Source organism: Carcharhinus amblyrhynchos, unplaced genomic scaffold (genome assembly GCF_965287045.1).
Source record: "Carcharhinus amblyrhynchos unplaced genomic scaffold, sCarAmb.v2.hapA scaffold_42, whole genome shotgun sequence".
In the NCBI taxonomy this organism is placed as follows: domain Eukaryota; kingdom Metazoa; phylum Chordata; class Chondrichthyes; order Carcharhiniformes; family Carcharhinidae; genus Carcharhinus; species Carcharhinus amblyrhynchos.
This window is the reverse complement of record NW_027649783.1, coordinates 1768823-1789473: the sequence shown is the minus strand read 5'-3', so window position 1 is coordinate 1789473 and position 20651 is coordinate 1768823. Positions and strand designations below refer to the sequence as shown.

The window sequence follows — 20651 nt, the reverse complement described above, 5'->3', positions numbered from 1 at the left end:
AGGGGGAATCTTTGATTGAAAAACGGTTTTATTTTCCACAAGAGAGACTCGGAGATCTCATGGTCAGAACAGACACACAAACACAGTTGGATTAGTCTGACCCGCCCGCTCCTTCCATACACTCTCTCTTCCACAATATTCACATCTACACATTCACAGTACAAAACTTTCACCCAATAGAAGGTCCCAGGACGGAATTTCTCCTCCTTCCGGCCTTTGCTCCGGATTCCAGGGGGTTAGTTAGAGTTTTTCACCTCAGTAACTGTTAAACACTCTGAGGGCCGCTCCCCGCAGATTGTCTTTCAATTCATTCATGGAATGTGGGTGTCTCTGTCTGGGTCAGCATTTATTACCCATCCCTAATTACCCTTGGGAAGGTGGGGGTGAGCTGCCTTCTGGAACCGCTGCAGTCCATGTGGTGAAGAACCACATCTGTTAACCAGATTCCGCGGCAAGAGCCAATTCTATTTTTATTTTCAGTTATTATAGTGATTCCAGACATCACTGTGTTTGTTTAGGGTGAAAATACAAATTATCTGCTCTTGGAGTGTCTAGATTTCCTGTTTTATTTGTTTCTCCGGCACTGACAGGTAACAGTAAATCTCAACCTCACCAACCAGTGACAGCCAGTTAAATAACCATCCCACACTCGCTGATAATGGAGTTTCTGACAGCGACAGTTTCTGACCATCCTCCGATTGGACCTGGAGGGAACCAGATTCACTGTCAGAGCTGGACTTTCTTACAGAGTGGGTGACAGAGCCAGGTGAGCGATGGTGATGGAGTGGTGACTGTGAGAGCATTTGACCAAGGGTCAGTTCCTGGCCATCAGAGTGGTGATTTATTTAATTAGTTATCGCAGGTCCCAACAGTAGGTGGACATTCCTGAAATAAAATTCACTAAAGATTTTCATCATCAGTGTGTTTCTAATGGGAAATCCAGCTTCAATTTGCTTTCAGTTATTTAAATGAAAGAACAGGCCTGAAAACTAAACAATGATTTCCCAGTCAGAAACAATAATAAAACAGGTGGTTGAAACCGTCCAGAAAAACGAGATAAGACAGGTTCAGTTTACTAACTGTGCTGTGAGCATATCTGGTGTGTGATGAAATCAGCAACTAATCTGTTTCCATAATTATAACTGATTTAAATAACTGCAGTTTAGCTGGCGTCAGCGATGGTGGTATAGTGGTGAGCATAGCTGCCTTCCAAGCAGTTGACCCGGGTTCGATTCCCGGCCATCGCATTGATAATTTATTTAGATTCTTTTCCGCGGCATCTTGTGTTTTAAACCAAGTGGACAAAAACAGGGCGAACGGTATATTCGACAGGAATGAAATAAAATAAAGATTTCTATTTTTTCATTTTCTTTGTTCGGACATAATTCGTTTCTAATGAAAAAAATATTGAAACAGGAGAACACGTCTCTGACCTGATAAATGAGTTCTCCGCCAGACACAAAGGTACAAAGTAAAAGTAGAGAAACACATTTCAGCTCACACACTGTGCTCTGCACAATCCTAGTGCCTGATGAAATTAATATGAACATCCTAAGGTGGCTACATTACAGTAATAAGTGTGTAGCTGCTGTGGCTGAGTGGTGAAGGCGTTGGATTTGAAATTCAATGGGGATTTTCCTGCGCAGGTTCGAGCCCTGCTCGCAGCCGATATGATTGTGAAGTGTTTACTTCCGCTGCCTTAAGCAGCAACGTATATAGTTCTGTAATTCTAACTAATTGTAATGTCTGTTTGAGCGATAATAGATGAGTTGAACTTTCCTGCCTTCCAAGCAGTTGAACCAGGTTCGATTCCCGGTATTCGTATTGAGAAATGCGTCCACGTTTCAATCAATTATCATAAAACAGGGAGAATTTGCCAGTAATAAATTCGGGATTTTTTTTTATTCGGACGTAATTCGTTTGTAATGAAAAACTATTGAAATAGGAAAACAAGTCTCTGACCTGATAAATGAGTTATCATTTATCAGAGACAATCAGAGATAAAGATACAAAATAAAAGTAGAGGAACAAATTTCAGCTCACACACTGTGCTCTGCACAATCCCGGTGCCCGATGAAGTTAATATGAATGTTACTGAGATGGTTATATTACTCAGGTAAATACACAACTGCAATGGCAAGTGGTTAAGGCGTTAGACTTGAAATCCAATTTCCATCATATCTGTGCAGGTTTGAATCCTGATGATGAAGTGTTTGTTACGGTTGCTTTAGGCAGCCACAGAGCCAAAGAAAAGTGCTAATTTTTTGCTATGAAGTATTTGGATCACCATATTCCTTTCTCAGCTGCATGGCCCCGAGCCGGGTGCAGGAAGGTCAGCTTGGAAATGACACCTGGGTGTCCTCGGGCTGGCACAGACAAGACAGGCCGAATGGGCTCCTTCTGTGCTGTTCCCTTCTCTGGTCCTTTCTGTGGTTCCATGAGGAAAACCAGAGGGTGCGCAGAATGGAAACAAACAGGCATCAGGTGCACCAGGACAAAACAAGGTCTGAGGTCAGAGTAAGATTCTTATGGAATGACAGACGCAACATAACAAATACATTTCATCAGAATACAATGAATGAGAATTTCAAAATGCTGCTTCGATGATGTGACATCGTGTTCATTCAAACACACTGCTGCAAGCTGGTCATTATTTGGCGTTAGGAACTCCTGATTATCACAGATTGTAAGAAGTGACATGCGATAGCTAATTAAATGTGAATCCGAAAATAAAATTCACCAAAGATTCTCATCATCACCGTGTTTCTAATGGAAAATCCAGCTTCAATTTGCTTTCAGTCGTTTAACTGAAAGAACAGGCCTCAAAACTAAACAATGATTTCCCAGTCAGAAACAATAGTAAAACAGGTGGTTTAAACTGTCCAGAAAAAAACAGACAAAACAGATTCAGTTTACAAACTGTGCTGTGGATATAGCTGGTGTGTGATGAAATCAACAACTAATCTGCTTCCATAATTACAACTGATTGAAATAGTTGCTGTTTGAGGGGTGTGAGCGATGGTGGTATAGTGGTGAGCATAGCTACCTTCCAAGCAGTTGACCCGTGTTCGATTCCCGGCCGTCGCATTGATAATTTATTTAGATTCTTACCCGCAGCATCTTGTGTTTTAAACCAAGTGGACAAAAACAGACGGAACGCAACATTTGACAATTAAGAAATAAAATAGACGTGTTATTATTTATTGTTCGGACGTAATTCGTTTCTAATGAAGAAATATTGAATCAGGAAAACAAGTCTCTGACCTGATAAATGAGTTCTCCGCCAGAGACAAAGATACAAAGTAAAAGGAGAGAAACACATTTCAGCTCACACACTGTGCTCTGCACAATCCCGGTGCCTGATGAAGTTAATATCAACATTACTCAGTTTTATAAATGTGCAGCTGCGATGGCCGAGTGGTTAAGGCGTTGGACTTGAAATCCAATGGGGTTTTCCCGCGCAGGTTCGAGCCCTGCTCGCAGCAGTTATGATCAGGAAGTGTTTACTTCCGATATTTCAGACAACCAAAAAACACACTCATTTTCCGGTATGAAGTATTTCGATCACGATCAATCTTTCAGCTGCAGGGCTCCAGGCCGGGTGCAGGAAGGTGAGCTTGGAAACACATGTGTGTCCGTGGGCTAGCATGGACAAGTTAGGCCGAATGGGCTCTGAGTCAGAAAGGTTTACAACATGGAAACAGGCCCTTCGGCCCAACTTGTCCATGCCGCCCTTTCTTTTTAAACCACTAAGCTAATCCCAATTGCCCACATTTGGCCCATATCCCTCTAAACCCATCTTACCCATGTAACTGTCGAAATGCATTTTAAAAGAGAAAATTGTACCGGCCTCTACTACCACATCTGGCAGCTTGTTCCAGACACTCACCACTCCGTGAAAAAAAAATGCCCTTCTGACACTTTTCTCTCTCTCCCCTCTCACCTTAAATCTGTGCCCTCTACCTTTAGACTCCCCTACCTTTGGGAAAATATATTGTCTATCTAGCTGATCTGCGTCCCTCATTATTTTATAGATCTCTATAAGACCAACTCTCAGCCTCCTACCTCCAGAGACAAAAATGAGACTATCCAGCCTCTCCCTATAACTCAAACCATCAAGTCCTGGTAGCATCCTGGTAAATCTTTTCTGCTCGCTTTCTAGTTTAATAATATCCTTTCTGTAATAGAGTGAACAGAATTGTACACAGTATTCCAAGTGTGGCCTTACCAATGTTTTTCATGACTTCAACAAGACGTCCCAACTCCTGTATTCAATGTTCTGACCGATGAAACCAAGCATGCCGAATGCCTTCTTCACCACTCTGTCCACCTGTGACTCCACTTTCAAGGAGCTATGAACCTGTACCCCTAGATCTCTTTGTTCTGTAACTCTCCCCAACGCCCTACCATTAACTGAGTAAGTCCTGCCCTGGTTCAATCTACCAAAATGCATCACCTCACATTTATTTAAATAAAAGTCCATCTGTCATTCATCAGCCCATTGTCCCAATTGATCAAGATCCTGTTGCAATTGGCGATAACTTTCTTCACTGTCCACTATGCCACCAACCTTGGTGTCATCTGCAAACTTACTAACCATGTCTCCTATATTCTCATCCAAATCATTAATACAAATGACAAATAACAGTGGACCAGCACTGATCCCTGAGGCACACCACTGGTCACAGGATTCCAGTTTGAAAAACAATCCTCTACAACCATCCCCTGGCTTCTGTCAAGAACCCAATTTTGTATCCATTAAGATGCCTCACCTGGATCCCATGAGATTTAATCTTTATGCAACAACCTACCTTGTGGTATCTTGTCAGAGTATTGCATGGTGCCTTTTGTTTCCAAAATGTATCAGTTAAGGGGATTAGCAGGATGAATATGTGGGGTTACTGAGACAGGTTCTGGGTGGGATGGTATCTCAGAGAGTTGGTTCAGACTCAATGGACCAAATGGCCTCCATCTGCACTGGAGGGATTCTATTGCAGTTAAGGCTGAGATAGGCAAATTTTGGATTCTTAGGGAATCGAAGGAGTGAGGAGTAAACTGGAGTTCAACCCAAGATCTGAAACTCTATAAGAAGCGAGTATGCCCACATCTCAATACTGCACCCATACTTTGGAACCCATACATTCAAAGAGATATTCAGCTCATAGAGAGAGTGCAAAGATATGTAACCAGGAAAATGAAAGGCATGAGAGGAATAGCTTATGAGGGATTAAGGATTCTTGAATTGCAATCTGTAGAGAAGGCTGATTTATGGTTTAGTTCAATATTATCAAATTGATACATGGCCTTATTGCCTAAGCTTCAAAAGCTTTATTCACAGCGATTGTATTTTGGTGGATGTCAGTACAAAGTACAGAAATCTGGTTCATGTGATGATATTCACAATTTGTTCTCCCCACATAGAATTGTTGATATTTCAAATGTTTTATCTGATTTTGATGCTGAAAATGTAGTGACCTTTAGAAAACTTGTCAGAAATATTGTGTGATTTCTCTCTTTGTATTGTCTGATGCTGTTGCTGTTCTGTGTTTTGTTGTTCTGTTGTTTTAATGCTGTGCCTCTGTGCTTTGCACTGTATAAAGATACATAAATCATAATTGTATTAATCATACAATCCCTACAGTGCAGAAAGAGGCCATTTGGCCCACCAAGCCCTATTCCCATAACCTCACATATTTACCCTGCAAATCCCCTGACACTAAGAGTCAATTTAGCATGGCCAATAAATCTAATCTCCACAGACAAGGGGAGAACGTGCAAACTCCACACAGATAGTGACCTGAGGCTGCAGTTGAACCCGGGTCCCTGACACTGAAGGAGCAGTGCTAACCACTGTGTCACCCTTGAATGGGGGAATATTATTGATGAGCCTCGTGGTCAATGTCTGCTCTTATTTACTGTGTTCTTGTGACTGGAGGAGACGGATCCATGGATACTGAGGGAAATATGGGTGGAAATTGCAGGGGCTTCCCTATCTGAGCTCATGATGCCAGAGAACCGGAGAACTGCAAATGGTAAACACTCTTCTTCAGAAAAGGAGAACCCAATTAAAGTCCAATAAATTTAACCTCAGCAATGTGGAATATTCTCCAAACAATAACTGCAGATAAAATTAACTCTCGCTTGTGCTAATGTGCATTAATTAAGGAAACCACTCGTAATTCATAAAGGTGAATTATGTTTAATGAATTTGCTCGAGATTTAGGTAACAGAAAAGGTTGATGAGGATAATGTGGTTAATGTGAACATGGACTGTCAAAAAGCATTTTATAAATAAAGGGACACACAGCAAACTTGTGGGAACATTTGGAGCTGAGAGAATAAAAGGGACAGCAGAACATGGATAGGAAGCTGACTGAGTGACAGGAAACACAGCAGTGGGAAATGTTTTTATTTGGAATGGAGCTCGGTTAAAGTGGGATTCCAGGAGGGTTGGTGTTCGGAATCCTGCTCTTCCTGATCCATATTAGAGACATCGGCAATGCTGTACAGAGCACACACTCAAACTGTGGGAATTACACAATACATGGCAGCATTGTGAACTGTGAGGGGGGAGTGCTGAAACTCACAGTTTCTGAGACAGCTTGTGGATTGGTCAAACAAGACCAATTTAGAGAAGTGTGAAATGATTTATTTCAGTGGGAAGAAAAGGGAGAGACAATATGAAAGAAATGATACAATTGTAAAGGCATGCGGGAACAAGGGACCTGTGGTTAAATGTGACACTAATAATTGCTGTTTAGGTGGCAGGTTGAGAGTGTGGTTACTAAGGTATTTGGGATTGTGAGCTTTATACGTAGTGACAGAGCTTACAAGAGCAAACAAGTTATGGGAAACCTGTATAAAACCCTGGTTTGGCCTCAGTTGGAGTATTGCACTCTGATCTGGACAGCAGTGTTTAGAAGGTGTGAGAAGGCATTAGAGAGGGTGCAATAAATCTCTGGGCACGGGTGCAGGGATGGGGAAGTTCAGTTTAATCTGTGGATTGGAGAATTTGGGTCTTTGGTGAAGAGAAGGTTGAGAGGAGATTTGATCGAGGTGTTCAGGATTGTGGAGGGAATTGGAAGGAGCTGATAGGGAGAAGCTGTCATGTCCCAATCTTCCTCTGTCAGGAAGTGTTCCCCAAACTGAATGAACAGGACATCGTTCCCGGTTACACTTCTCCAGCAATGCTAAATATTCCCAGTATTTGTTTTAATGTGAAACATTTAAGATAATTATACAAACACAATATATTGTTTAGAGTAAAGAAGAAACATTAAAAGTGAAAATTCATGTTGATGTCCCTCTGCGGGGCTTTTAGTCTTTCCAGTGTGGGCCAGTGGTCTGATTAATCCGATGGTGCTTTTCCCAGTCGCCTGTGTAACGTGGCTCGAATCCCAGCCTTCAGTTTTTGAACTGCACAGCGGAGCGTTTAAGGAAGTGTTGGGGCTGAATGGCCTCATCTGTGCTTTAATCCTCCTGCTGTCTGGTGAGCTGATCTGACATCCACCCCAGAGTGGAGTCGCTGCACAGATCGCCTTAAAAATGCTCTCTAAGCTGAGGGAGTGACTGTGAATCTCGTCACCACTTCCATCCTGACTAATTTCCTCCACTTCAAACCGTCCATCAATGTCAGAAGGAGTCAGAACCAGAGTAGGAGACTCCACCAATGATTCAGTCCCATCTTCCACCATTTGAACATCCTGCCTTGCCTCACACCTTCTCTGTTCTCCAGCAGCGGGGATGTTCCAGGGTCTTGGTTACTCGGAATGCCCTGTTCCAGGATTTCCTCGCTCTAAAGCTGATGACTGTTGATGTCTGTCAGCAAGTTGTTGGGAATTGGCTCCTCTTCATCTCCAACCTCAGACCAATCAGGAACTTCCATCTACCAAGCTTCTAGGGGCTGGTTGAGCTGAAACAACAAGAATTGAGGATTTTGCAGTGTTGTTACATTCCAGCAGATTTCATTAAACACCAACTTTTTCACTTCATTAACAACTGGAGGAATAGCAATGGAATGTATTGGCCCATTTATCCTCACATAGGAGTTGGGACATCATGTTGAAGTCATGTTAAGGCCCCACTAGGAATACCTGGTGCAGTTCTGGTCACGCTATTATAGACAGAATATTATTAAACTAGAAAGAGTTCAGAAAAGATTTACTAGGATACTACTGGGACTTGATGGTTTAAGTTATAAGGAGAAACTGAATAGACTGGGATTTTTTCCCTGGAGTGTAGGAGGCTTAGGGGTAATCTTATAGAGGTCTATAAAAGAATGAGGGCCATAGATGAGATAGATAGTCAATATCTTTTCCCAATTTCAGGGAGTCTTAAAGTGGAGGGTGTAGGTTTAAGGTGAGAGGAGAGAAACACAAAAGGGTCCAGAGGAGGTGAGTGTTTGGAACGAGCTGTCTGAGGTAGCAGTAGAGGCGGTTACAATATTGTCTTTTCAAAAGCATTTAGATAGTTACATTGGGTAAGATTGGTATAAGGGGTATTGGGAAAAACTGAGAATATGGAATTGAGATAGAGGATCAGCCATGATCACACTGAATGATGGAACAAGCACGATGGGCTGAGTGGCCTCCTCCTCTTCCGAGTTTCTATGTTTTCAGGTTCTGATGAAAGGTCACAGACCTGAAACACTAACTCTGTGCAGCATCTGTTTGCAGAGAGAAACAATCTGCTGAGCTTTCTTTTCTGTTTCATTTCTGATTTCCAGTGTCTGAACTGAACCCAGCCAGAGTCAGCACCTTCAGGAGAGAGAGAGAGGAACCAGTGAGTGTGGAACTGAACCCAGCCAGAGTCAGCACCTTCAGGAGAGAGAGAGGAACCAGTGAGTGTGGAACTGAACCCAGCCAGAGTCAGCACCTTCAGGAGAGAGAGAGAGGAACCAGTGAGTGTGGAACTGAACCCAGCCAGAGTCAGCACCTTCAGGAGAGAGAGGGGAACCAGTGAGTGTGGAACTGAACCCAGCCAGAGTCAGCACCTTCAGGAGAGAGAGAGGAACCAGTGAGTGTGGAACTGAACCCAGCCAGAGTCAGCACCTTCAGGAGAGAGAGGGGAACCAGTGAGTGTGGAACTGAACCCAGCCAGAGTCAGCACCTTCAGGAGAGAGAGAGGAACCAGTGAGTGTGGAACTGAACCCAGCCAGAGTCAGCACCTTCAGGAGAGAGAGAGGAACCAGTGAGTGTGGAACTGAACCCAGCCAGAGTCAGCACCTTCAGGAGAGAGAGAGAGGAACCAGTGAGTGTGGAACTGAACCCAGCCAGAGTCAGCACCTTCCGGAGAGAGAGAGAGGAACCAGTGAGTGTGGAACTGAACCCAGCCAGAGTCAGCACCTTCAGGAGAGAGAGAGGAACCAGTGAGTGTGGAACTGAACCCAGCCAGAGTCAGCACCTTCAGGAGAGAGAGAGGAACCAGTGAGTGTGGAACTGAACCCAGCCAGAGTCAGCACCTTCAGGAGAGAGAGAGAGGAACCAGTGAGTGTGGAACTGAACCCAGCCAGAGTCAGCACCTTCTGGAGAGAGGGAGAGGAACCAGTGAGTGTGGAACTGAACCCAGCCAGAGTCAGCACCTTCAGGAGAGAGAGAGAGAGGAACCAGTGAGTGTGGAACTGAACCCAGCCAGAGTCAGCACCTTCAGGAGAGAGAGAGAGGAACCAGTGAGTGTGGAACTGAACCCAGCCAGAGTCAGCACCTTCAGGAGAGAGAGAGGAACCAGTGAGTGTGGAACTGAACCCAGCCAGAGTCAGCACCTTCAGGAGAGAGGGAAAGGAACCAGTGAGTGTGGAACTGAACCCAGCCAGAGTCAGCACCTTCAGGAGAGAGAGAGAGGAACCAGTGAGTGTGGAACTGAACCCAGCCAGAGTCAGCACCTTCAGGAGAGAGAGAAAGGAACCAGTGAGTGTGGAACTGAACCCAGCCAGAGTCAGCACCTTCAGGAGAGAGAGAGAGAGAGGAACCAGTGAGTGTGGAACTGAACCCAGCCAGAGTCAGCACCTTCAGGAGAGAGAGAGAGAGGAACCAGTGAGTGTGGAACTGAACCCAGCCAGAGTCAGCACCTTCAGGAGAGAGAGGATCCAGTGAGTGTGGAACTGAACCCAGCCAGAGTCAGCACCTTCAGGAGAGAGAGAGAGGAACCAATGAGTGTGGAACTGAACCCAGCCAGAGTCAGCACCTTCAGGAGAGAGAGAGAGGAACCAGTGAGTGTGGAACTGAACCCAGCCAGAGTCAGCACCTTCAGGAGAGAGAGTGAGGAACCAGTGAGTGTGGAACTGAACCCAGCCAGAGTCAGCACCTTCAGGAGAGAGAGAGAGGAACCAGTGAGTGTGGAACTGAACCCAGCCAGAGTCAGCACCTTCAGGAGAGAGAGAGAGGAACCAGTGAGTGTGGAACTGAACCCAGCCAGAGTCAGCACCTTCAGGAGAGAGAGGTAACTAATCTAAACCCTGTATCTAAAAACAGAGGTAGAGAGGAAAGAGGGAACCAATGAGCAGTGAGCCGAATGTCAGTCGTAGGGCAGTTGCTGGAGTCCATTATCAAGTGTTTGGAAAGCAGTGTTATAATCAGATAAAGTCAGCATGGATTTACAAAAGGGAAATCATGCTTGAGAAAACTACTGGAATTCTTTGAGGATATAACTACTAGAGTTGACCAGGGAGAACCTGTGGATTTGTTTTTAGTCTTTCGGAAGGCTTTCGACAGGATCTCACATAATGTTTTAAAGGTTAAAGTTTGATTATTAGTGTCACAAGTAGGTTTACATTAACACTGCAATGAAGTTATTGTGAAAATCCCCCAGTAGCCACACTCTGCCGTGTGTCCGGGTAGACTGAGGGAGAATTTAGTACGGCCAGTGCACCTAAGCAGCACATCTTTTCAGATTGTGGGAGGAAATCGGAGAGAAAACCCATGCAGACACGGGGGGAATGTGCAGGCTCCACACAGACAGTGACCCAAGCCGGGAATCGAACCCAGGTCCCTGGTGCTGTGACACAGCAGTGATAACCAGTGTGCTGCCCTTCTACTGTGTAAAGTTAAAGTACATGGGATTGTGTGTAGCATCTTGAGATGGATAGAAAGCTGGTTAGCAGATAGGAAAGAAAGAGATGACATAAATGGGTCTTTTTCCAATTGGAAGGCAGTGATTAGTGGGGTACCACAGGGATCTGTGCTGGGACCCCAACTGTTCATATTATATATTAATGGTTTGGACACGGGAACTAAATGTTTAATCTCCAAATATGGAGATGATACAATATTGGGTGGGAGGGTGAGCTGTGAGGGGGATGCAGAGATCCTTCAGTCTGATTTGGACAGGCTGAGTGTGTGGGATCTGCATGGCAGATGCAGTATAATGTGGATAAATATGCAGTGATCACTTCATTATCCACTTCAGTAGCAAAAATAGGAAGGCAGATTATTATTTGAATGGGTGTAAATTAAGAGAGCTGGATACTCAGCAAGATCTAGATGTTCTTGTGCATCAGTCAGTAAAATCATGTTGAAGCTGTATAAGACTTTGGTTCGCGTGCATTTGGAGTGTTGTGTATAATTCTGGGTGCCACACTTCCAGAAGGATGTTGATGCATTGGAAAGGGTGCAGAAGAGATTTTCCAGGATGTTGCCTGGTTTGGAGGATATGGACGAGAAAGAAAGGTTGAACAAACTTGGATTGTTTTCTTTGGAGCATCGGAGGAGCAGGGGGGACCTGAGAGAGGTTTACAAGATTATGACAGGCTTGGATAGAGCGGATTGTCAGAGTCTTTTCCCGAGGGTCAAAGGATCAAATACTCGGGACAAAGGTGAGAGTGAGAGAGGGAAAGTTTAAAGGAGATGTAAGGGGTAAGTTTTTCAGACAGAGAGTGGGGAATGCCTGGAACGTACTGCCGGAGGAAATAGTGGGAGCAGATTCTGTAACAACGTTCAAGCGGCATCTGGATAGATCCATGAATCAGCAGGAACCCAGGGATATGGACCACATCGAGGCAAGAAAATATTAGATTGGAGAGGTGTAATAAGTCTGCAGAGGGAGAAGTTCCTTCACCAAAACCCCTTTATTTACACCTCTAACAGCAGTACACAGAGCGCTAACAGTTTATCTCCGGGGGTGTCAGAGGAACGGGCACTCCCGATTAAGTACAAGGCAAAGACTCCCTGATTGGGCCATCAATTGGATCCTTAATCAGGGAGTTCCGGCTCCAATCGGCCAACCTCAATGGCCTGATTGAAGTCATTACAAGAGGCATCTGTGTCAGCACAGACTGGGTGGGAAGAGGGTCTGTTCCTGGGCTGTACTGTTCTTTGTTCAGTCCCTGAAAGTAAGTGCAGAGATACAGCAGACAAAAAGATGGCAAATGGTATGTTGGCCTTGGGAGAGAGAGGATTTCTGTCTAGGAATAGGGATGTTTTACTGCTGTTGTATAGGGCAATGATGAGGCCACACCTGGAGTATTGTGTGTAGTATTGGTGTCCTTATCTGAGGAAGGATGTCCTTGCTGCAGGGGGAGGGCAGTGAAGGTTCACCAGGTTAATTCCTGGGATGGCCAGTGTGTCGTATGAGGAAAGATGAAGTCAGTTAGGATTATGTTCACTGGAGTTTAGAAGATTGAGAGGGGGCTCATAGGAAGTTATAAAATTCTAACAGGACTGGAAAGGGTAGATTCAGGAAGAATGTTACTGATATCCTTTGTGTAAGGATAAGGGATGAATGTTTAGGACTGAGGTGAGGAGAAATTTCTTCACCAGAGAGGGGTGAATCTGTGGAAATCGCGAATGCAGAAAGAAGTTGAGGCCAAAATGTGTGATGTCATTGATTAGGGGAGGCAGTGGTGTCATGGGCTCGTAACCCAGAGACTCTGGAAATGCTCTAGGAACCTGGGTTCAAAACCCAACAGGGCAGATGATGAAATGTGAATTCAATATGAATCTGCAATGAAAAATCTATTTGTTGCTTGTGATAAAACCCTATCTGGTTTACTAATGCCCTTTAGGGAAGGAAATCTGCTGGGCAGGAGTGTGTTTGAATTGTCAAGTCTAGAGATAACAAAAGTGTGGATGAGGGTTTCAGGTACGGGTGAGTTGAGGTATTACAAACAATGTGTGATGTTACACAGCTGGAAATCGGTGATCTTGGTGAAGGAACAGATATGTGGTCAGAAACTCATTTCCGAGTCTGATGAGGTGCCAAGAATGAGGGTTTGTTTCAACCTCGGACAGTAACCAGTGGGAGAGATGGAGTCAGTGACTGGGAACAGAATTTGTTGAGGGAACATTGGTCTTCTAAATCTTTAATTGGGGGAATTCTCTGCTGAACCAGTGTTAGAAGTTGGAGAAGGAGTTTAATAATTTAATAACAGGGGATTGGTTGTGAGAGGTGGGGTTGAGCTGGGTGTTATCAGCATACATGTGAAAACTAACACTGTGCTTTCAGATAATGTCACTGAGGGTAAGGTGTAGATGAAAAATAGGAGGGAGCCAAAGATAGATCCCAGGGCGATTTGGGTGGTAACAGATCAGGAGTGGGAAGAGAAACCATTGCAGGTGATATTCTGTATATGATCAGAAAGATAAGAATGGAACCAGGTGAGTGCAGTCTTACCCAGCTGAATGTCCACACCTTTGACATGGTTGACTGCACCATCCTGCTCCAATACCTTCCCACTGTCAGGTCAGTGTACACAGCAGATGAAGATGTTCATGTCCCTGACATCCGGGGAAAACTGATGATGAATAAAGGGCTGGGCCTCAGTAAATGAGTGTAGAGAAGGCTGGAATTCTCAATCATCTTCATCTCGAGCAGCAGCTCCTCCATCTCAATGTGTGTGGTGAGATCAGGCCATTCTGCTCAGTCAGGAACACCCAGACTGACTGTGAGAGAGAGAGAGGCTGTAATTAGAACCAAACAATAAGGGAGATCCACTTAGAGTAACCAAGGCCCACCCCCAAAAGACAGGAAGATCACAGCATCTAACCACAGCCTCTGCAAAGTGAGGTGCTGTAAAACCCGGTGTGACACTGAGCCCCACCCAAAGCACAGGAAGATCCCAGTTTCTGTGCTGATTTGGTCTGATTCCACCAGGTTTGCAGCACAAAGACTGGGGAACTGCAGCAATACATGTTTACACAGGAAGCTGCCATTGGAAAGACTAAGCTGCGGATTTATAGAATCCACAGGGCAGAAGGCGATCATTCGGCCCATCGAGTCTGCACCAACCACAATCCCACCCAAGTCCTATCTCCATAATCCCATGCATTTACCCTGGCTGGTGCCCCTGGAAACGACAAGGGGCAATTTAGCCCGGCCAATCCACCCAACCCGCACATCTTTGGGCTGTGGGAGGATCCCGGAGGAAACCCACGGGGAGACCGTGCAAACTCCCCACAGTCAGTGACCCAAACCGGGAATCGAACCCGGCTCCCTGGCGCTGTGAGGCAGCGGTGAGAACCACTGTGCCACCGGGCCGCCCCATTTCCAGCCGGGCGGGACGGGATTCCCGCTCCCAAAACCCTTCCCCCATCCGGAGCCCCGCCGCGGGCTCAGGATCCGGGCCCGGGGACTGAAGCCACTGGCGGGACATTCGCTGCCGCTCCGCGCGGTGTCTGATTGGCCCAGGGGAAATCCCCGCCCACGGCCTGTGACTCCAGATTAGAAGATTCTGTGTTCAAATCACGTCAGATTCAAGCAACAATTATTCATCCGTCCTTGGATGTGGATAAAGTTTATTGTTCCTGAAATGACGAATTTCACAACGATGAGAGATACAGTACTTTATGTATTTGCTCAATCTGCGCCTGTACCTCGGGCAATAAAAAGACAATATAATGAAAGAAATGTATCTCAGCTGTAAAGCACTTTGAAACTTCCAGCCGTTTGGGAAAAAAAACACATTTCGAGACAAGATAAAAGCAAAATACTGCCAATGCTGGAATCTGAAACAACAAATGAAAATGCTGGAAAAACTCAGCAGGTCTGACATCATCTGTGGCGAGAGACCAGCTGAGATTGCCCAGAATGTTCAGACTTCAAGACACCCCGTCTTTCCTCCAAAATTAAAAAGAACATGCGGTTTGATATGAACGGGAAACGCACCTTTCTGTCTCCACCTGATTTGTGTTTTTTTTCTTCATGCATCCATCTCATTCTCTTTCCTGCTAATCCAAAAGTCTTAATTAATGCGTTGAAGCCGCTGTTTGCTGCATTAAATGGTTCTCCGTATTGGGGAAAATAACTGATCTCGTCAGAAGTGAGTTGTCGTTCCGGAAGTGTAAATGGCAAGTGTACAATTCGTTTCGTCAATTACAGGGTCAGTTCCTCGTTAGTATAGTGGTTAGTATCCCCGCCTGTCACGCGGGAGACCGGGGTTCAATTCCCCGACGGGGAGTTCATCGCAATTTTATTATGTAAAATTGTACTTGTGTTGTTCTCTCATTTTGAAAACGGCAAAAATAAAAGACTGTCAAGAATTGAAACTTTCGAAAATGGAAATCTTTACATTTGTACCGACACTTTTCGTGACCCGAGATCAACGTTCGTTCAATTCATCAGCATTTTGGCTCACCTTTGACGTGGCGACGCCACGGAGTCAACACCTTGAATATTACCCTGACATTAGCACAATGTCAATAAATGCTGTGATTTCATATTTTTCAGTTCTATTTTTGGATGATCCACTGATTCCAAATCCCTGAAAATACGAAGGAAACCTCCAATGTTTTCCAATATTGGAAATCCCTTTGAGTTTGTGAGTTGTGAAGATTCATGCAGCGTGAGGAATGGAATATTAATGCATGATTGTAAGAGCAGGAAGGTTCAGTTCGAGCTGGACAACATTTTGGTGAGGCCACCGCTGGAGGACAGTGTGCAGTTCTGGTCAAATCACTACTGTAAGGATTTGATTGCACTGTGGAGGGTGCAGTGTCCATTTACCAGGGACCAGATCGTAGACTGGGATGGAGAATTTGAGCTATGAAGAGAGATTGGATTGGATCAGATTATTTTATTTAGAGCAGTGAAGGCTGGGAGGAGACCTGATTGAGGTGTATAAGAAACGGACAGGGTGGATAGGAAGCTGCTGCTGCCTCACAGCACCAGGGACCCGGGTTTGATTCCCGGTTTGACTCAGTGTCTGTGTGGAGTCTCCATGTTTCCCCGTGTTTGCGTAGATTTTCTCTGGGTGAGCAAAGATCAAAGAAAATTACAGCACAGAAACAGGCCCTTCGGCCTTCCAAGCCTGCATCGATCATGCTACCCGACTTATCTAAACCCTCCTTCCATTCCGCGACCAGATCCCTCTATTTCCATCTTATTCATGAATTTGTCAATACACCGCTAAGAAGTCACTACCGTATCCATTTCCACTACATCCGTGGCAAAGAGTTCCAGGCACCCACCGCTCCTTCCCTCATACATCTCCTTTAAACCTTGTCCCTCACACCTTAAACCTTTGCCTCCTAGAGACTGATTCTTTCACCCAGGGGGAAAAAAAAAGCTTCTGACTATCCACTCTGTCCATGCCTCTCGTAATCTTGTGGACTTCTCGCAAGTCGCCCCTCAACCTCCTTCGTTCCAGTGAGGACAAAACAAGTTTCTCGAACCCCTCCTCATAGCTAATGCCATCCTTAGCAGGCAACATCCTAGTAAATCTTTTCTGCACCCTCTCCAAAGCCTCCACGTTCTTCTGGTAGTTTGGCGGACGGAACTGAACACTAAATTCCAAGTGCAGCCTCAGTAAGGTTCTATAAAGCAGCAACATGACTTGCCAATTTTTAAACTCAATGTCTCAGCCGACGAATGCAAGAATGCCGTGTGCCTCCTTGACTACCTTCTCCACCAGCATTGCCAATTTCAAAGACCTGTGGACCTGTCCACTCAGATCCCTTTGGCTATCAATACTCTTATGGGTTCTGTCATTTACTATGTATTTCCTATCTGTATTAGACATTCCAAAATGAATTAACCCACATTGTCCGGATTAAATACCATCGGCCAGCTCTCTGCCCAAGTCTCCAACTGATTTATATTCTGCTGTATCCTCTGATGGCCCTCATCACTACCCACAAATCCACCATCGTTTGTGTTGTCTGCAAACTTACTAATCAAATCAGTTACATTTTCCGCCAAATAATTTATATATTACAAACAGCAAAGGTCCCAGCACTGAACCCTGAGGAACACCACTTGGCACAGCCCTCTATTCAGAAACAAATCCTTCCAGTGTGATCCTCTGCCTTCTTTGACTCGGTAAGAAGTCTCACAACACCAGGTAAGAGTCCAATCAATTTATTTGATCGTAAACTCACATGCTTCCGGGGTTTGCCCCTTTGTCGGGTGATGACGCAAGGATATTTTAGCCTTGGAGGGAGTGCAGAGGAGGTTTAGTAGGCTGATGCCGCAGTTGAGGGGGTTGAACTATGAGGAGAGGCTGAATAAACTAGGCTTGTACCCGTTAGAGTTTAGAAGAATGAGGGGACATGTCATTGAGACGTATAAGATGATGAATGGGATGGATAGAATAGAGGTGGAGAGGCTCTTCCCGCTCAGAAAGGACAGTAAGACTAAAGGCCACAGCCTCAAGATAAAGTGGGGCGGTTTAGAACGGAGTTGAAGAGGAACTTCTTCACTCAAAGGGTGGTGAATCTCTGGAATTCTCTGCCCGTTGAAGTGGTGGAGGCTGCCTCGCTAGATATATTTAAGACGCGGGTGGATAGGTTTTTGATAGGCAAGGGGATTAAGGGTTATGTGGAGAGGGCGGGAATGTGGAACTGAGACACGACAGGTCAGCCATGATCTTATTGAATGGCGGGACAGGCTCAAGGGGCTAGGTGGCCTACTCCTGCTCCGATTTCGTATGTTCTTATGTTCTTATGAATGGGCAAACCCCGAAAGCTTGTGGGTTTACGATCAAATAAACCGATTGGACATTAACCTGGTGTTGTGAGACTTCTTACTGTGTTTACCGCAAACCAACGCCGGCATCTCTACATCATGACTTCATCAAAACAGACAGTGAAATGGAACATTGTTCAATAAATCTCTCAGTGGTCAAAAAAATTGCCTAACTTTGGGACACTTTGAAAAGTTCAGGGGAGGTATTGCCGTGGGTGGCTCGTTGGTCTAGGGGTATGATTCTCGCTTTCGGCGCTGTATTAGAATGCGAGAGGTCCCGGGTTCAAATCCCGGACGAGCCCTGCATTTTTTTTTCCTAAAGATAATTCTTTGCAATGAAGGTGGCGACAACGAGTGAAAGACGAAGCAATGTTTACCTCCCGCGAACTCATTGCAGAGAAAATATCTCTGAGAACTCGGAAAGCAACCATACAGTCTGACAGGACTGGGAATCCCAGTCAGATTTTAATTTTTCCATGTATTCCTTTAATTCCGGTGTCCCCAAAGATTAGCGCGGGCCTCTGGATCACCAGCCCAGTGACATCACCTTTCATCCCTGTAATCAGAAACACTTCACTCAGCTCGTTATTAAACCTCTTCCTCCACAGAATTTTATTAAACTATTTGCTACAAAGCCTGTTGCTCCATTCGGGGGCATCAATAATTTATTAAGATCACGCAAAAAAGATAGATTTCCTCGGAGGAGGCTAAAATAATGAGGTGAGAAAATGTAATGGACAAAACAACAAGGAAATACATTCTGAGAAAGCGCCCCGCAATGTTTGCAAGAAAATGCAGACCTTTCAGCTGAAGAAGGAAATCTCAGTTTGCCGGAAGTTTTACCAGATTTCTGCATAAAACGACCGCGACAGGACTCGAACCTGTAATCTTCTGATACCATCATCACCAGGATTACTGAAGTCAGACGCCTTATCCATTAGGCCACGCGGTCAACTTACGCAAGAAGAGGGAACATCTCAACACAACATGCAACAATTTACAGACAAAAGAAGTCCTCACGGAGAATCTTTTTTACACAACAGGGAACACGTTTGCAAGGGAAGGCGATATGTGAACAGAAAAGAAGAAAAAATATTTCCAGAGCCGGAAACACAACAACAGGGCAGCATATTTCACAACAGCAGAAAGAAAAAAAACACTCACCAACATTTGAGACAGTTACCTGGGTAAGATTGGTCTGGAGAGATATTGGCAAAACACGGATAATTGGGAATAACTCCGAGGTAAAAAGACAATGGGCAGCATGAACACTTTGGGCCGAAGGGCCTGTTTCCATGCTGTAACCCTCTATATCATAAAGCACAGCAGGAAATATATTTACAAACACTGAAACACTTTACACAACAACAGTGAACATCTTTGGGAAATAGTTCAAAGCAGGACAGCTGTACAGCAGGAAATATGCTTACAAGAATATATTTGCAACAGGAAACTAATTTAACATGTGAGTGATCAATTCCGGGTCCTGCTGGTTTCCCGGAACCTTTGTCTGTCGTCACTCATTTACAAACAGTCGCTTTTGCTGCTTTTGTGCGTGTCTTTTCTGTCCATTGCATTCTTGGTGTTCTGCAGTGGAATTGTGTGGCCAGACTGAAGCTCCCTCACACTCGTGCTGGAGTTAAACAACAATGTGGAAGTGAATATCTGAATGGCTACATTGATAGGCAGCAGCGGGGAGCTGGATTTACCAGAGCAAAGTGACGCCGCGGAATTGTGCTGGACTGATCATTCAGAGGTTGATGCATCGAAACCATTCTCTGCTATTTTCTGTTAAGGATGATAACAAAACGACTTGACAACAATTCTGCAACATTTCCGTGGAATATACAAGCATTTGCATTGGCTCCGCTTTTCTGTTTTCACCCTCAAACTGCAGTAAATCACATTGATCTGCACACAAGCTGTAGATACTGTGAACATGCACCAGGATATATTAGTGACCGAGATCATGGTGTGCAGGGCACAATTTCAGAATTTGTGGATGATGTGAAAGTTGGGAGCATTGTGAACTCTGAGGAGGATAGTGTAAAACTGTAAAAAGGACAGAGACAAGTTGACGGAATGAGTGGACAAGTTGCAGCTGAAATTCAAAGCTGAGAATTGTGAAGTGATTCATTCTGGTAGGAAGATTATAGAGAGACAATGAAAAGTAAAAGGGCCGGGTTCAATTCTGGCCTTCAGTGACTGTGTGTATTTTCCACATTTTCTCTACGCCCACTTGGCTTTCCTCCGGGTGCTCTGGTTGCCCCCACACTCCATTGATAGGGGAGATGGACTTACCATGCTAAATTTCCCCGAATGTCTCCCAGTATGTTTAGATTAGGAAGATTAACAGGGTAAATATGTGAGGTTGTGTGGATAGGTCAGAGAATCAATGCACACGCAATGGGCCGAATGGCCACATTCTGCACTGTAGGGTAGATAGAGGTTTTCATATTCCAGTCAAGAGTTCATCAAGAACCAGGGGAAAATATTCAAGATAAGTATCAAAACTGCAGCGATTCAGTGCCTAATGTACATATCTTTGGAAACTAAAGCAACATTTAACATGGCCAATCCACCTCACCTGCACATGTTTCAACCAGGGAGCAAACCAGGGAACCCAGAGGAAACCCACGGGGGAGAATGTGCAAAATCAGCAAAAGTCAGAACCAAAGTCAGGTCTCGGGGCTGTGAGGCGGGGGAGCGGGATTAGATAGAATGTTCTTTCAGTAACACCAAATGGGCTGTTACTGCAT

The 20651-nt window shown here is 44.8% G+C and overlaps 5 non-coding genes across 5 annotated transcripts; all 5 read left to right on the top strand.

Annotated features, from left to right (window-relative positions):
• Window positions 1–1175: 1175 nt before the first annotated feature.
• On the top strand, window positions 1176–1247 carry trnag-ucc (transfer RNA glycine (anticodon UCC)). Its single transcript has one exon. It is a non-coding gene; the product is annotated as a tRNA-Gly (tRNA).
• A 337-nt stretch (window positions 1248–1584) lies between these two features.
• On the top strand, window positions 1585–1667 carry trnas-uga (transfer RNA serine (anticodon UGA)). The gene has a single exon. It is a non-coding gene; the product is annotated as a tRNA-Ser (tRNA).
• A 1736-nt stretch (window positions 1668–3403) lies between these two features.
• On the top strand, window positions 3404–3485 carry trnas-uga (transfer RNA serine (anticodon UGA)). Its single transcript has one exon. It is a non-coding gene; the product is annotated as a tRNA-Ser (tRNA).
• An 11831-nt stretch (window positions 3486–15316) lies between these two features.
• trnad-guc (transfer RNA aspartic acid (anticodon GUC)) lies at window positions 15317–15388 on the top strand. The gene has a single exon. It is a non-coding gene; the product is annotated as a tRNA-Asp (tRNA).
• Window positions 15389–18109: 2721 nt separating this feature from the next.
• trnar-ucg (transfer RNA arginine (anticodon UCG)) lies at window positions 18110–18194 on the top strand. Its single transcript is given in 2 exon segments — window positions 18110–18145; window positions 18159–18194. It is a non-coding gene; the product is annotated as a tRNA-Arg (tRNA).
• Window positions 18195–20651: the final 2457 nt, after the last annotated feature.